Source organism: Papaver somniferum, chromosome 1 (genome assembly GCF_003573695.1).
Source record: "Papaver somniferum cultivar HN1 chromosome 1, ASM357369v1, whole genome shotgun sequence".
Lineage (NCBI taxonomy): Eukaryota > Viridiplantae > Streptophyta > Magnoliopsida > Ranunculales > Papaveraceae > Papaver > Papaver somniferum.
The window spans coordinates 228,094,925-228,105,879 of record NC_039358.1 but is presented as its reverse complement, the minus strand read 5'-3'; positions in this window follow the sequence as shown (position 1 = coordinate 228,105,879).

Below are 10,955 nucleotides of genomic sequence, written 5' to 3'. Positions count from 1 at the left end.
TTAGAGGTGATTCCTCAATAAAAGTTGGAGTATCCATATATCGCTGCCACGCATATATTCACCAAGAGTCATTTCCGAAGACGTCTCTTGATAACGAGAATTTCTAGACATATATTCTCGTAACATCATCTCAGGTGGCGTCTCCTGAAAAGGATTCATCACCGAGGAAACACAAACTATAGAGGAATTCTACACAATCACAAACAAGGCTGACTCGACCAAATCAAACCTATAAATTCTAGCAAACAAAAAGCATGATGGCTCCACTTAGATTGTTTCTAGAACAGCTTCTATCTTTCGAAAGGGAATTCGTTGCAATTTGATCAAAACCCTCTGGAATCAATCCGAGTCAAAGTAAGTTGAATAGAGACGAGGGAAGCTTAGTAGAGCTTTGATACCCAAGGCCTCACCGCATTTGAAGGCGTCGCAGTCACGCATTCAACTCACAAAAACCATCATGAACTTTGAAGTGTGCTTAAAGAGCAACCAATATTTTTCAAACGAGTTTCCTATTAAGCTCGTTACCCTATAGGTCTCGTTCTAGTCAAAATATAGGCTTAGGATCGCGTTTGGTTTTGTTTTCCTAAGGCGTGCAAGAAGAGAACGGTGATGAAATCCAAACCCTTATATTGTATTGGCCAGGCCTTGCCCTTTACTAGGAATTTAAAACAGCCGTATTCAAGTCCTCAGCATATATTCACCTTAAGGCAAACAGTAAACCCGCTTGCAGGAGATTCGCGGGTGTCTAGAAGTTTACCTCCCATACCAGACGGGCGAAGAACCGTTGTAGTCGACTCGGGCCACTGACTCCGGTGTCAGTGTGCGAACCCGAGGGGCCGAGACGATATAGTAATCGTCGTCCTTCCCTGCAAACAGTTTGTATTTATTTTATTTTTTTAATTTATAACCCTTCCGTAGGGTTTTAAAAATAATGTTCAATGTCCGGAAAAAAAAAATAATGTCCAAAAATAAAAGATTACAAAAATAAAAACTTTAATTACAGTTTCTAAAAAAAATTAATAAAAAAAATATCTAAAAAATAATAATAAAAAAAAGTCCTTCGTCTTCTTTCCGTTCTTTTTGCTTTAAGCTTTGCTCCTAGTCTTTATGAAATCGCCAAAAATCTTTGACAACATCTTCTTCTTCTTTTTCTTTTCGATCCAAGCCTCAAAACCTGTATCACATAGACAAATACCCAAAGAACGTAAAAAAGAACAAAGAAAAATAAATCTAAAAAAAAAAATTCTACCTTAACACAATTCCGTGTCGGCGGCGCCAAAATGATTAGAGATTTTTCGTGGTTGTAGTAGTGAAGGTTCAAACTCTCGGATTTGTGAAGGATAATTTTTTTTTAGACTTAATAAAAATAAATAAATAATTTTATATGCACAATATTAACAAAATATGGGAGAGAATTTTTACCGGGGATCAGGATTCCACCATTCACCAAAATTTATGTGATTCAATAACAATTCTTATCATGCAATTCTAGACAATATAACTCCAATCAAAGGAAATTGTGATTCTAATCATTGCCTAAATTAGATTTTGAAAACATCCAATTTTAATCGCGAGCATGAAGTATCAAAAGCAATTTACTAAGCATACTCCATCAAGAGAAAACACAATTGATTAATAAAAATCATTTACTCCATTTTTATTCGGTGCAATTAATCATAAAAGAGTTGCATAAATAAATTTAAATAAATTTTACCACATAACTTTTGGAAGAATGGCTTCCTCCGTCACCCCTGGGATTGGGTTTAGCTACTCATGATGAAAAACCTCTCAAATTGATTCATTGATACTCAAAAGTTGTTTACAATCAAGAGAAAATGGAGAAAAACGGTTTACAACAGTGTTTGCGACACATATAGAGCGTTCAAAAAGAATGATAAACAGTGGTGTTGTTGTTCCGAAGTCGGGGAAAGGAATTGACTATTGTCGCAATTAAGCGACACTAATCAACGACTGTCCCTGAGGGTATTATGTTCTTCGTGTTCTTCCTTGCACCAGCAGCAAGCTTTTCTCCTGCGTGACTTTCTTTCGATTCTTATCGGCTCCTAAACTCTCCCAAAGACTCTCCAACTCTTCTAAACTCTTTAGCCTTGTATTTATAGTGTTTTAGAACAAAAATATCCGACCATAACACCTTATAATCTCCCATTAATCCCGTCATTGCTCGCTGCCCATATTTAACAATAATTTCCATTTTTGGCTTCTACACACGTAAAATTTGATCCTGCACGCTCTAGTTAACCTTCCCCACGCCTCCGAAGTCATCGAACTCCTCCAAAACACTCCATGCATGGCAAACACACAATCAAACTCGTGTTACAGGACACGTTGCTCTGTTTTGAGCTCGTGACTCAAACCAGGATTTCCAGCCAATTCCGATCGAATCTGATGCCTACAATGTGTTCCCTATCCCATATCACAACTTCCCACCAAATTTCAGCGATTGAATCGCACTAAAACACCTTCATTTTCTCGATCACAAATCTGCCAGTTTTGAATATATTTTTCCCGCCAAAAAGTTGTTTTTGAATTTAAAGAGAAGATGGATGCCCCTTAACCAGAGCTTGGTGCGAATAGCAATTTGGTGGAAATTGTAATTTTTGGGTGGAAATAGTAATTTTTATGGGTTCCTCCGGGACATTTCTGGGATGCTTCTGGTGCATTTCTGGGGTGCCTACGATACATTTCTCCGGGGTGTAAAACACTGCTTTTTAAGCCCATTTCGTCGCAAGGGCTTATTTCTCCAAAAATTCCTACAAAGACATAAAAGAACACAATAAATACAAAATTGAGCACTAACAATACATACAATAGAGACATATTAGACACATAAATGCGTCTATCAGTAATAGCCAGGCAGAGGCCACAAATAAGACCATCGCCGACATACTCAAAAAAAAAAAAACTTGACGGATACGGAGCTAGCTGGTGTGAACAGTTGCACAATGTCTTATGGGACTATAGGACTACCAAGAGGGAACCAACAGGAATGTCCCCCTTCGCCCTCACATATGGCACGGAGGCAATCATACCAACAGAGGCAAGGATCCCCACAACGACTTGGAAGAAAATAGAGAGATCGCTCTCCAAAAAATAGAAAACTACCACAGAAGATTGGCTCGGGAATACAACAAACGTGTTCACCTGAGATAATTCATCCCAGGCGATAAATTTTTGCGTGAGATCCCACCCTACCAGCGCGAGTCAGGAAAATTTGCACCCATATGGGAAGGTCCATTAACAGTCCTAGCTAAGGCGGGAGATGACGGCGAAGAACTTGAACGCCCATGGAACATCAAATAACTAAAAGCTTACAACGTTTAGAGGGACCACCAAAAGGTCCTAGAATGGGGCATTCTCCCTACTTGAACACGGGTCACAGAACCTTTCTAGAATGTACTAAACTCTCTTTTGCAAAAATAATAAAATTGCTCCTTTTGTCTTAATGTTTTTCCCTTTCTTTTTGTTTTTATTTTGTCTTTGTTTTCAAACATTTTTTCTTACCAATTTGTCTATTACTTTATCTCATATTTACATTCCACTAAAGCCCATAAACCACTATGGCACGGTGCTAGCCACACCTTCCATTCTCTTAGAATGATGCAGGTACTTTACCTAAGCTACCCGACACGGACACGGACACAGACCTGCGGTAAATGCCATCACGATCACAAAATCGGGTGACGTCCTCTACATGAGGAGATACCCAGCATCGAGGTACTTGCCCTTGGATGGGGAAAGTATCACTCGACCGAGGTATCACCCTGCAAGTCACAAGGAGGAATCATAGCCAAAACAAGGGACAAAAACAAAAAATGAGAACGAGAAGGAAAAAATCATATGTATAATAAATCCAATATTATAAGTAGTGTCTTATCCAAATACAGGAACTGATCACTCCTTGGCTTTGACATCCATAATTGGACTAACATTACATACGGCAAAATCCTCAGAGCCATGCGTTTAATTACACAAAACAATCAAATACACAAACTCTGGACAGAACAGATATACAAATTACATAACGTCCTCGGACAGGAGCATCGCACTCACACCTCGCTTGGAGAAACACGCCTTCACCTTACCAATTCCTCGTCCGAGACAAAAACCATGAGCAGGTGAAAAACCTTTGGGATACCTTACCCAATCAACCAGCTCTCCATGCATAACACCAGCCTCCGACGCTACGACATAAAACAGGGGCAAGGTATATATATATACGTTTAAACACAGAAACAATATTTTATACCCCAGCGCCTCCAGCAACAAACATTTCTAATCCAAAACGTGCAGACACGCGCACATCATAAAGTTTTCCCAAGACCAATCGCAGGAAGAAACACAATTTACGAAGTGTTTCCAAGCTTGCCGGTAAAAGGAAAAACAGTGATAAATACGAAATCCCATAACAGGAGGTCCAGTCACTTGGAAAACAGATGAGGCTAAAGACGTTATGCGAAAAAGTAAGTCTCTCTGAAAAGACATTGGTGATGATCTAGAATCAGGAGAAAGAAAAACCGAAGTAACGCATAAATGAGAGGACATACCATCATGATGAACATATGAACAACCACCCCGCTCCCATGGAGGACGAGGAGGAAAAATGAAACTCATACCCTCATCAGGACCCTTCTTAAATAGAAGAGGAAATCCTCGAAAAAACCAACTCTTCCAAACTCAAGAAGGTCAAAGGCGCTAAAAACTAGACGATAAGAATCCTGGAGGAAAAGGCGCCTTATCCCAGAAAATCTAAGATAAACCAACAGGAATCTCAGAAGGGGCTGACAAGTACACATGTGGCGAAAAAGGTGGGACGGTTACATAGTTTTCTTCCCATCATGCCCTCGGCAAGTTGCAAAGAAAATGAGCAAAATGTGTGGGTAAAATACCTGATGACCACGTGTCAACATCTCAAGGGATGAATACATGATGAGATGATAAGGTAGGAGCACCGAATCATTCTCTAAAAATGAGGATTTGTCTCAGTCGAGGAAACTGCACAGGCGCCACATGAATGACGCGTGTAGGTAAAGGTCTAATCCGCTCAGACGGTCAAGTCTAAAAAGCAAGACCGCATTTAATGAAGGATAAGAACAGGACATGGGTAGTTGCACATCGTGACGGAAGACTCGTACGATCTATACTACGACCCCGAGGCAATAGAGCGCGAGGTTCTCCACAGAAGGCCAACACGATCCAGGGGAGAGCGAGATAACTCGGAGGGAAAACCAAGCAAGCCATCACAAGGGATAGTATAAAACCAGCCCGAGGGAACTAGCACGATGGAAGACAGCTCACCCAACTCGGAAGATCAAGCCATCACGAGTTTATTTAGACTATAAATACCAGTCCATGTACAAGGAGATGGACAACTTATGTAACATTAGATGGTCTTTCTACAGAGAATTCCAGAGAGAGATCTAGATAGAGATAAAGTGAGGAATCTAGAAGATATCTGTAACACTTTCAAGGGTAAGAACTTATAATCAATAAGAAAACATCTTCTTCTCCGTGGACGTAGGTCTTCAAGGCCGAACCACGTTATATGCTTGTATCAATCTTTACATTTCATGTTCTTTACTTCTTGTGCATATTGAATCTTGTATGTTTAAGTAGTTTGTAGTATTTAATTTCACTTGGGTGTAGTAGTCAGAAAAGATGCAACTACAGCAGTGCTCACGGAAGAACACTTAATAAGAATTGCAACATCATTGTTATGATGAAATTGCAGGCTACAGGTTAAGCAAATGGAGCTTACTTCTACGGAGCCTAAAAAGAACATCAAAGTTGCAAAGAGTTTCAATGACAAACTTCAAGGGTGGTACGTTCTTTTTTCAAAGTTAATTTGATAAACTTCATTAATCATTATCTTATGAATATAATAGTCAACCATTGATCCTCTCTTTACCTGCAAGTGTTAATGCCAGTGGGGTCATTTTTTCGCCTTATGAACCCCGTCATGCGCGCTCACAAATAAATGTTAAATATACTTTTAGAGTTAAATGTTTAATGCAGTGGCCTTAACAACAAATTTTGTTAAGGTAATAGAGAGTAGTAGTACATTCCAACATAAATGTTAGTTGTTACCTTTATAAACTTCTACTGTTATACAGCTTGTGCGTATGCACCGGGGTAGAGGCTTGTTTCAATTATAAGGATAAGAAACAACACAGGCACCAGAAATTTTGTTAAAGAGGAATCCACAGATGCAGAAAAATCCCAGGACCTAATCCAGATTTGAACACCAAACTGTATTAAGCCGCTACATACACTAGTCTGTTATCTGGACTTCAGACTGTATGTAGTTGAGTCGACCGAATTAAACCGTTACATCAATTCAGTTACAATCGCGCTCCTTACGCCTCTTGAATCCCAGCAGGACTATGCACAAATGATTCTCTTAGCTGATGCCCTTTATAGCCTAAGAGTTGCTTCAATTCAATTGAAGACTTTAGACCAATCTGCCTCGTCCCACAAATAATTAAGCCTATATATATGATTTCCATTCTGACCAAAAATCAAGGTGAGGTAGAAAATCGATTGCAATAGACAAAGTGGTAGCAAACCTCAAAATCTGGTCTTATGATTCCCGAATAGCAGCCTAGATTATTATTCACCTTACAAGTCGAAACTTGTGGAATCACAAATCTGAGACGAAGAAACTTTGTATTTTCTATCTATCTTGTCTGAGTGAGTAACTCAACAATCAAACTAAGACGAGGATACACAAACTATCAAGACGATAGATGGACCTAGCTTCACGAATCCCCATGTGAATTATTTTTAGTCACTAAAGCCTATAAGGTTTTGAAGGAGATGATGACTCTAGTTTACAACTAGGACACGTAAGAAAAGTGTCAGGGATTCAAAGATCCCAGTTGTTGGAGGTTCTCTTTTTATAGACTTTCAAGATCAAGGTAATTGCTTTGGAGACAAGCAATCAATAACCATCGCTAGATGAAAAACTTGACTTGAGATTAATACAGCAGAACATACACTCTGGTTAGGATGGACCGTAACCGAACCGTGTACATTAACTTGTTCATGTAGGTTAGCCGAAAATATCCTATTGAACTATTACCATTTTCATATAACACTTTCATACTTTTCTTGAATCACACATATGATCAAAAACTTATCAAGACGATTGATGGACCTGGCTTCACCAATCCCCAGGTGAAGTATTTTTAGTCACTAAACCCTAGAAGGGTTTGAAGAAGGTGACAACTCTAGTTTACAACTAGGACACACAAGAATAGTGTCAGGGATTCAAAGATCCCAGTTATTGGAGGTTCTCTTTTCATAGACTTTCAAGGTCAAGGTAATTACTTTAGGTTTAAGCTAAGATACCTTTGGAACCAAGCAATCAATAATCATTGTTAGATGAAAAACTTGACTTGAGATTAACATAGCATAATATACACTCTGGTTAGGATGGACTGCAACCGAACCGTGTACAATGACTTGTTCATGTAGGTTAGCCGAAACTATCCTACTGAACTATTAGCTTAACCGTTTTCATATAACACTTTCAGCCGAGACTATCCTACCGAAACTAACCGTGTATAATGACTTTTCATGTAAGTTAGTGTAGGATAAACATAATTGGAGGGGGGCTAATGTGAGAATATCCCTAACCATATTAGCTATTTTAACTATTTTTCGAGGGTTATTTGGTTTTTGGTACCCAGGTTTTGACCAAAACCTGGGTTTGGTCTAACATTTGTCCGGTCTTTGTGTTTGGTCTAAAGACCAACATTGATCCACGTTGACTGTTTATGACCATAATTTAATTAATTTTTATAAAATTAAAGCATTGTAAATTACTGAGTTTACTGATATACCCCTGAAGTGGATCTACCGACGGTCACTGTATAAACAACTGGTAAACAATCGGAATCGGTGCTTTACATGGAAATCCCGGGCAACAACAAGCATACCTTTGCAAAACCCAAACCCAAACCCCTGCCAATGCTATACATATAACAAAGTGATCTAGATAATCATTCTTATCACATCATTTCTTACTAAAAACATTAGCAACATTTGAACACTGAAACCTGTATTCATAAAATAAATTTTGTTCTTCATCATGTTGGATAAAAAACTGAAATAGATGCAACAATATGTACTGACATGGGTACAAATCCATTCTTTTTACACTTACTTGTACTTGGTCTTGCGCCATTTTCTTCTTAATTAATTGCACTTCTTTGTCTCTATGATGACCAAATTACTGAATATGTGTACTGAATAACTTCATTTCAGACATTTCTTCAAACACCTTATCTACATTTTTGTGAATTTCAAATTTATTCTCAACGTCCATTAATGGAAAACAACACTAACTGAATTTCACAGAAAAACCCCAGTTTAGGTTAATTGAATTGTGAAATCCCTTTTGTAAAACCTGATAATCATCACCTCCTCCTTGATTTCTTGATTTAACAGGAAGACAAACCCTAATTTCTTCTCTCTATACCCATCTGACCTTCTTTAAATCAACAATAACAATTCACAGAACCATCCTCCATCAAATCATTAACCAACATCAACGAGTTCGTCCCCTTCATTCTTCATCTGCAATTTCTCAAGAACGCAAACGCAAACCCATTTCTTGATTGTTCACTTCAGCGGAAACAACAACCATCGCCTCCTAGGTTCATCACTAATTTCAGTTTCCCTTTTTCCATCTACAGCTATTGAATCTTCAAATAAGCAAACCCCATACTTCAATTTCATCTTTTCTTCAATTCATCAACCTCTCAAACCCTAACTATTAGCAGCTACAAGATTCTCCCCAACTGATACATGAGATTCATACACATTCTTCTACATCTCGTTCCAATAACACCACAAACGAATCTATTCTTCCATATGTCCCGAATCTATTCAGCTACAAGATTCTCCCTTATAATATCCTCACCGATTCAATGGCGAACCATGGCTCTAGACTCCACTTTCTCTCTTAGCAGTTGTTTGATTTTGGGGGGAAAAGAAATGAGAAACTGCTTTTTGCGAATCATATTTAGGGCAAATGAAACGAGATGGGATCTGGACACCCGTAGTGTTATGCAAAATTGTGGTGTTTCAGAGGCGGAAGAAGATGAAGTAGAAAATGAATAAGGGTGTTGGGAAGACATTTTTGGTGAAGTGAAAGGGTATAGCAGTAAATTAGAATATGAATTAGATTTTATTCAACTTTTTTTTGATAATTATTAAACTGAAGTCAATATTTAACCGAGTCAACGAGGTCAACGTTGGTCTTTAGACCAAACGCAAAGGCCGGACAAATGTTAGACCAAACCCAGGTTTCGGTCAAAAAATGAGTACCAGAAACCAAATGGAAAATTTCTTGTTTGGTCCTAGGCCCATATAGTTATTTATAGTAGGGTCCAACCGGATTTTTTTTTATCCGGAGATCCAAAATTAATTAAAACATGGAAATGTCCATAATATCCATTACTACCAAACATGTGTGTCTACACTGCTTACAAATTTGAGTACACTGATTAAAAATTCGAGCACATCTTTGCTACACTGCTTACAAATTTGAGTACATATCTGTCGCACTGCTTAGAAATCTGAGTACATATCTGTCGTATTGCTTACAAATCCGATTATATATATGAATGCTTACAAATTCGAGTACATATTTGCTGCACTGCTTCCAGGTAGAGTACAAATCTGTAAGAATCAATGATAAATAAATTAGAATACGTATTACATCACATATATTGTAGGATCATACAAATTAATCTATAATATTTCTTCAGTACAGTATTAAATCATAGAAAAAAAAAAGGAAAACCTACAAATCCACGGTAAACACAGAAAAATCTATACAAAACTAGCACATATTTCAGTATTGAGCATAAGTACTCATGGATCAAACAAAAAAAAGTGACAAAACTCTGAATAAAACAGAATCAGAAGTTTCTATCAGTACGCCATATATGTACTGGCAGATCATATGAATTAAGTGAATAAAATTTATGAATAAAACATAATCAAAGCAGTTTTTCAGTGTTCAATATATGTATTGTTGATTCATAGTAACCTAAAAATCAACAGATAAGTAAGGAATCTATGAATATAACAAAATCAAAAGAAGTGATGAGTCTATGAATAAAAAAAATAAAATCAAAGCATCTTATTTCCAGTATGCGATATATGTATTGTTGGATCAAACAACAAAAATCATTATGTAAACAAAAAATAAACAATTAACTAGGTTTTTTGTCAGTATAGCATATATGTACTGATGGTTCATACACAAACAACCGAAAAAAACCTAAAACCAGCAAAATAAAACTATTATAATCATATCTAGTGACAAAATGAATAAAAAACGTAATTATTCAGTATGCATATATTACTGTTGGATCAAACAACAACAAAAAAAATTATTTAAACAAAAACTAAACAATTAACTAGGTTTTTTGTCGGTACATCACATACGTACTGATAGTTCATACACAAAAACAACTGAAAAAAACCTAAACCCAACAAAAGAAAACTAGTATAATCATATCTAGTAACGAAATGAATAAAAAACGTAACTATTCATCTAAATCTGGATTATTTTCATGAAAATGAAGGAAGACTTGATTAATCATGCATGCAAATTGGAAAACATAATCAAACATCTACTAATTAATGATTAGATCTTGAAACCTTCGAATAAACATTACGAGAAGAAGATTAATAAGGAAAATCAACTTACCAAAGGCTAGAATCGATTTGGGTTCTTGAATCGATCAAGATGTTCTAAAAATCTTCGTTTCCAAGCTTTATCCTAATACAAAAAACTAAAAATTAAAGAATGAAGAAAATGAATTGATTTCATTAAATCCCGCATCAGTAGAGAAGAGGAGAGGGAGAGGGGGAGAGAGAGAGAGAAACTGAATCTGAGAAGAAAAAGAATATGGAGAGAA